We start from the raw sequence: 8,368 nt of genomic DNA on the forward strand, positions 1-8,368 counted from the left end.
CGTATCCTTTGCCGGTGTCCTGCCCGGTGGAGTCGCACGGTAGAGTCGATGGTCTTCACACTCTTCGGTCTTCACACGAGGAGGCCGTCACGCGACACTGCCGTGTTAAACTAAGCTTTTTTATACCCGTCTAACAAAATACTAAATTAATTCAGCTGGACACACTTTCCTTATTTTTTCCACAACAAATGGCCAAGCAAGCGCAGACACTGACAAGATACGCGATACAGAACGAGACCAAACGCGATATCAGCACGTCTCCACAGAGTAAACAAAACAAAACAATATTATTATGTATAATAATACATATATATATATATATACTTTTTAAAGCAAAAACCCACTTAATTTTGATTAAGACTTGATATCTTATCTTCTGAAAATGGGAGTGCCGTAAACAGTCAAATACATGACATTCAATCAAATGTTCTCATCTTCTGTGGTTAAAACTGACTGCATCCATATGATAGGATGCCCGGCTGAGTATGCAAATTGCTCTGCTGTTCAATTAATCTTTAAAGGTGCACTAAACAATATTTGAAAAATGCTTCTGACCACAGTGTCGGACCGAGCTCAGCAGTAAGGGGCGTGTCTAATAATGATAGGGAGAAGAGAGTGCTCAGTGAGTGCACAGGACGGATATTAGCTGATCAACTATAGAGAGCGAGAGATGGCAGATAAAAAAAAGAAAGGAAAATTTAGGAAAAACAAAACATTAAAATGAAGGGTTACGATCAGGCAAGAGTAAATACTGGAGCAGCTTTCCAGCGGTGGAGAAACTCAAGGAGGCTGGAACTTCTTGTAAGTGAGTTACGTTGATTTGACTTTTTCACACAACTTTTCTGTGTTGGCTTTTGCTTGAATATGCTGCAGTCGGCAGGCATAGCAGATTCCGGCATCGTCGCTGCCAGGTTTGTGTACGTATGTGTGGGGCGGAGTTATCAAAATAGGAGCGATGTCCTGTTGGGGTATGGGCATGTTTGTTTTGGTGCTTTCAAATATCACCATCGTTTGGTAAAAATCCCTTAGTGCACCTTTAAGCTCGAAAAATCTTCAAACTGCACTCAGTATTGTCTCGTCAGGGATAAAAGGGTAATGTAAACAAACAGCAATGTGAATTAGTGGCTTTCATACATATTTAGCAGAAGCTTTTATCCAAAGCGTCTTACAATTGAGGAACGTTTTCATACAATGGTCCATGTAACGCTTCACAATTCAGTTTTCAGACCATATAGTGCAAATGCAAAAATTGTAAAAACTGAAACCAAAGTTTGCCATTTTTCCAGTTTCATCATCAATGAATAATTGCAATTTTATCTCATTTTTCTATTTTACTTTTGCTCAATTGTAACTTCAGAAATGGTCATTTGAATAAATGCAACCTAGACGATTTTCTATAATACAGGTCACAAATTAACAAAAGCAAAACTGAAAAAAAGGAGAGAAAATGGCAATAATCCTTTGATGGAGTAACTGAAAATATATAAATAAATAAATAAATAAATAATGACGCTCAAGCAGAAGTGAAACGCAGAAGCAAAAGATGCTTCTCTTATACTCGAGAGATTTATTAAATCAGACCATTCATAACGGCTATTATTATAAAAACTATATAGGCATTTAATAAAAACACAACAAAATTACTAAACTTTACCTAAAATTAAAGTGAAAACAGAAAATATAAAAATAAAATCCAACAAAATGGAAAATATAAAATAACTAAACACTGCACGAAAAAAAAAAAAACTTTTCTAAGCCATTTTTTGAAGATGAGTTTGTTCATATTTTATATGAACAAACCTATACACTCTTATAGTTAATTTTGTATGGCACTTCAAATTTTCAAGCATGTTTCTCGGCCCTGACCACAAATCTACTCCTTACAGACGACAAAAGACTTCAGTACAAGTTTAAGTACATCGAAACAAACATGAACTGGCATGATGCTCAAAAGTACTGCAGATCAAGCCATGTAGACCTGGCCACCGTTACAGATGACACAGAGAACGCGTACCTCGCATATGTGATTGAAAGAAAGTACGACTGGAATGCCTGGATCGGCCTGTCCAAGAACCTGGGGCTGTGGCAGGGGCAGTGGTCGGATCAGACCAGCGTGTCGTCCTCTGTGAAATGGAAATCTGGGCAGCCTGATAACGTGAATGGCATTGAAAATTGTGCGAGTGCCGATACTGATGGACAGATGGCTGATGACACCTGCTGGACTCGACTGCCTTTCTACTGCCGCGAAAAAAGGAAAACCCAGCATGTGAGAGTCGCAGTTAAATCAGACGGATCTCTGGACGAGTCCGCAGTGATGAAGGCCATAGAGAAGAAGGTGAGATGATGCTGCATGTTATTTTAATATCATTAATATGCTAATATATATATATATATACAGTATATACATACACACACACATCAAAATTATACTAACATTTTTACGAAAAATGAATGAAGACTTTTTAGACTTTTGTCTTTATGTTTTATATGTAAGGAATAACTGACAACAGGCCACTGAATTATTAGAAAATATTTGAATTGTGGCCATTACACTTTTCCTTTGAATTAGGTTTTATTTTTCTGAGCCCACTGGAAAAAAAACATATAAACATACGTTGATTTAAGAATGTTTATATTTTTTTGTACTGGAAAACAGGACTATATATATATATATATATATGTATATATATTGCAGTGTTTCAATTAACAAAAATGTTTTTTTAGTTAACTGATGTCTAAACGGCGGTAAATTGATCACTAATCACTGACGTAATCTGGTCTCTAGATGAAGCAGATCCTCTCGGATCAGGGCGTGGAAATCACACCAAGCTTAACATGGATTGTCCAACCTGACGGGATGATCTTCCAGCAGCAGGAAACACAAGAAAACACAAGAGACGCATGAGTAACATCCAAACACTAGACTCTGATACATACCATATCTTGTCCAGTCATTAATGAATTATGAATTTATGAAAGCTACAGGAATTAATAATAAATAAGATTTTATGTTTAACACCATCAAAATGTAAATCAGTTGCATTGATATCGTTAATGATTTAATGCTTTAGATACTGTTCAAATATTTATGAATACAAATAAGATCACGTTGGATAAAAACACAGGAACCAAATATTACTTTCTCATGATTTCCCTATTTAGTGCTCATACATGCATTGCTTTTACTTTCTAAATGTAGAATTCAGAATTTAGAAAAAAGATAAATAAATAATAGTCTAGTCTTGGCCTACTTTAAGTAGTTTAGTATGTAGTTATTTTGAAATATTAACATTTAAAATAATACAGAAATAATGACTTTGAAATATACAGCGGGATTTTTATCACACACTCATATTTTATGCACTATATTTAGGAACTATTGTTTTAGTAACTGATTAACATTATTTTTATTGCGTCTCACTTGTGTGGTTAATAGTGATTCATCTGCATGGTTTACATCAGGCATCCTCAAATTCCAGTGTCATGCTGAATTTCGACTGCCCTCTGCATGTGCATGATGTCATTTGATGACATCGGTGCGGCCGATGAATTGAATATATGTTTGTGATGCAATTTCCTGTCCTTTCCATTTCATTTTATTTATCTTTATCTAATTATCTAATCATTATGTTGATATAGGCCTACATGTTAAATGTCTTGAGAACATACAGATTTTTCTGTGTTTTTGAAATTCAATAAAAAAAAAAATGAAATAAACAAACCAACCAACAAACAAATAAAGATAGTTCTGCACATAGTTTGCTCTTTAAGCCTTTTTGTAACTGGTCTGTTCCACCGAAGTTACACCACAACAACGCTGTATATTCAAGTCTTCTCATTTATTGATGGGTTGTGTATTCTATTATTTATTATTTGGCTGTAAATAACAGGATCCATATGTTTTCTATATTATATTATACAGTATATATATATATATATATATATATATATATATAAATATGATGCAATGTATTCTATTATTTATTATTTGGCTGTAAATAACAGGATCCATATGTTTTCTATATTATATTATACAGTATATATATATATATATATATATATATATATATGAATATGATGCAATCAGTGCCTTTTGCATCCCTAAAAAAAAAAAATCAAACATAGAATTACTATAACAACAAATACATTTATATATATTTTTTCAAATGTATTAAATTTATTTCACAATATTTAAAATGTTACTGTATTTATATCAAATAATTCCTCCCCTCCACACTTCACAGCCAGAAATGTCTGGGAATCAGCTATGATTTCAGCAAGTATATACTCTTGTAAAATAGAGAATACATTAGATCAGCAAGGGGTAAGACAACAGAATGTACAGAAATAAGCTGAATTGATTATGCATAATTGATTATTACACATTGGGAATAATGTGAAATTTTATTGTATAGTCACAGCTCTTACATATTATTGCCCTTTTGTTGGTTTGATTGCTTCCATTGTCCTAGTTTGTAAGTCGCTTTGGATAAAAGCGTCTGCTAAATCCCTAAATGTAAATGTATAGTAAAATCATTAAATCAGCATTTGGATCCAGACTTGCCTGAGCTTTGAAATGAGCACTGAAATGAACACTAACTGCATTCATTTAATTCAGTTCACACTTTACCTTACATTTTCAGATTTTCCCCGTAGTGTCTATCTACAACAATATTACTTTATGCAAGGTCTTTTTCTGAGGATTTACTTAAAGGGGTCATATGATGCTGCTAAACAGAACATTATTTTGTGTATTTGGTGTAATGAAATGTGTTTATGCGGTTTAAAGTAAAAAAAACACATTATTTTCCACATACTGTACATTATTGTTTCTCCTCTATGCCCCGCCTTTTTGAAACGCGTCGATTTTTACAAAGCTCATCGGTCTGAAAAAGCGAGGTGTGCTGTGATTGGCCAGCTATCCAGTGCGTTGTGATTGGCCGAATACCTCAAGCGTGAGACGGAAATGTTACGCCCCTCACATACTGTTGATGCCGTGTCCGGCCGGAGCGACGCGACAAAATCATTAAAACCCATTATAAACGAGGCATTCGTTGCATCCAGTGGAGACATAATTACTGATTATAATGACTTATACTGTCTTTTTACGCGTTGCGTTGCATTGCATCGCGCCGCGTAAACATAAAACCCTGTCTGCATTTGTGATATGTTTCTGCTTCCACTCAAAATAGGCATTTTCAAAATGATATAATAAATTATCTGTGGAGTATTTTGAGCCTAAACTTCACAGACACATTCTGGGGACACCAGAGACTTATATTACATATTGTAAAATGGAGCATAATATGTCTCCTTCAAGGCTGTTCCATGTGCAGTCCACAACACATAACAGCCTATTGTTTTACACAATATATCTACAGAAATGCTAATTAGCAATGTCCCATTTTGGTGTTCACATAAAGCTTGGTTGCAACTGTACTGTGAGACATAATGACAACGGCATTTACAGTTTCTACAGTTTAAAGTCAACAGCATGCCAAAACAACAGAGCTGTACACATCATAAGCGCTTAGGGTTGTTCATGGTAATGATTTTTCGGTGTTATATTATACTCACCCTTTCCGCTCTGTGCGTATTGCTTCTCTCTCCTGCTAAAGATGCTTATAACGTGACATTAAAAGCTGCAGATGACGTGGTTATTACAACAACAGTAGGAGAAATATGAAAAACAGATTGATACTTTCGGTAAAACACTGCAAAAAAAAAAAAAAAACGACAATGCTGCAAATGTGATTATTTTGTTCTATCATCTGTTTTCATCGACATTTAATATTATTAATCAGCATGTTAAGAGAATTTCATAATAATCAATGTTATAATTATAAAAAATATTTGTGGAAGACAAGGACAGACAACTTAAACTAAAAAACTTTAAAATTGAGATTTTGCTGATAATGAGAGCATTTTGATTATTATGTACTTTGTTTTTAGTAAATACTTGTTTTAAGAAAAATATAAAAATGGTTCAGACTTCAAGAGAAAAACCCTGAATACTGTATCTTTTCCATCACATAGCCTTCTGCCATATCTAAATGTAAAAATAATAATAGCCTGATGAAACATCTGATCTTACCTTGTAATATTCATATCCAATTGGGCTCTGATGAAACATTTTTAATTTTTTGTAGAAAAATTCTCAGACTCCACTGCTTTGGCTCTCGGGCCCAATATCCTCATCTTTGATGACTATTTTGACTTTTTTTCCCTTTCACAAAGTACTACTGCTGCATAGATGGAAATGTATAACTATCCCAGAACAAAAACAAGTGTCCGGACCTGAGAAAGGAAATATAGAGACTGGAGCTTTAATTGAATACCCCTGGTTTACATCAACCAAATGAGTTCACTTGGCTTGTCATGCTCATCCATCTGTGAATCTGATCAGAGATGATTTCCATGTCTTTTGCTTTTGCCTAATGGGCTTCAGATCAAGGAGATCCATCAAAGTCATCAGGTAATGAGAGTCTTTGCATGAAGGCTGGGTTATTACAGATGGATTTATGTGAAATAAACTCAAGAATAAATGACCACTGGCAGTTACTTCATTTCAATCAACTGTATTGAAGTCAATAACATTGCAACACTAACTACAACTACAAATCATGTATGGTAATGAATATTTTCATTCAGAAATTGCTAATACATTTTTTACAAATACTTACAAAGAAATTACGAGTAACACTGAATTAAAACATGAAATTATGAAGTAGAAAGACTGAAACGTATTTACAACTTTGAAAAAGCATTTCTAACAGTACACACAAAATAAAATTTGGTGTAGACACTATTTTTACTTATAAATTGTTACATTAGTTCAACTTGTGTTCAACTTATGTTATTTCCCACAACCCTTTGGTCACGTCCCAAAACTCTTCAAGCTGGCGGTCATTAAAGCCTCTCATTAAGAAACCACAGCTAGATCCTAGTGAACTGGCAAATTACAGACCCATTTCAAATCTTAAAATTTGTGGAGTCCTGGAAAAAAAAACAGGGCCCGTATTCACAGAACATTTTATCTTACAACTAAGAGTTCTCCTAAATAACAGTAAAAGTTTTTAGCTAAGAGTTTTCTCTTAAAACCCATTCACAAAGCTGTTGAGACAAACTTTTACTAAGGAATAGAGAGAAGTCTTAAACTCAGAGTAAGGGGGCGGGGTTGACCTCGTTGCTATGGATGATGTCAGCATGCTTACTAACTACACACACATTCATTGGCTGATAGTCTCTGTCAGAGATTTACTCATAGAAATATTTTAGAGTGCAATATTATGTTGTCGTATTCAAATAAAGGTTTAAAAAAAAAAAAAAAACTGTACGCAAGAACTGTTACTTCTTGCCCAACTGGTTAATGAAAACAAGGATATAATCAAAGGAAAATTTGGAGTTGGGATAATCCTGAAAGACCCTGAAAGTTATGAGCTACTTTTAGCCCTAAGATGTTTTGTGAATACGGGCCCAGATATCTGTGAAGAATTTCAGTCATGTTTCAGGCCCCATCATAGCACAGAAACTGCGCTTGTTAAAATTACAAATGACTTGTTTGTTGCGTCAGACCAAGGCTGCATCTCATTGGACGTCACCTTGACAGAGTCACCACTGATAAACTACACCTATCTGTAATGTAGAAATGTTTATTTTTGGTGAAATTACTTTGCAACAATGTGTATCGTGAAAAGTGCCATAGAAATAAACTTGAAAAAAAGGTATTTTCTTGTAAAACCAACTATAAAAATCTATTTTCAACTTAATTTTTTTTTTAAGTGTACCAGATCTGAAGTACAGAAAATATAATTAATAAAATATACAAATACGTTTGTGTGTGAAAGTACAAAAGTATTTATTTTTCTTAATGCACTTAAATATCAAAAATAAAAGCACTGACAATAATCATAGTTAATTTATTCTCTGTACTCGCTGCCTTACTTTTCATATTGTCACGGTTATGCTGCTGTGGCGGAACGAAGGAGCACGGAGACAAAGGAGTTGCAATAATCACAGTCTTTATTATATCCGAACTGGAGAAAACACAGGGGAATCAGGAGACACACACAGCACGAGGAACTAAGAAAAGGAAACACTTTAAATACACAAGACATAATGAGGGGATGACGAAACACCTGGGATCAATAAACATAATAGGAACCGGAAACTGGAAATACCAAATATGGGCATGAAATAGACATGGAGCACGTGGGGGGAGGAAAACACACACAAAACACGGAACAGAGTCTGACATTACTCATTACTGACATTACTGGTGCAGGACTGGGACACAGGGAATACCTCCAGGGCGGATCAGGCAGTCCAGGGTGCCATGGCGGAGCAGGGAACTCAGGGGGCCATGGCG

The sequence above is a fragment of the Sinocyclocheilus anshuiensis genome, unplaced genomic scaffold, assembly GCF_001515605.1.
Source record: "Sinocyclocheilus anshuiensis isolate Anshui unplaced genomic scaffold, SAMN03320099.WGS_v1.1 scaffold867, whole genome shotgun sequence".
In the NCBI taxonomy this organism is placed as follows: Eukaryota; Metazoa; Chordata; class Actinopteri; order Cypriniformes; family Cyprinidae; genus Sinocyclocheilus; species Sinocyclocheilus anshuiensis.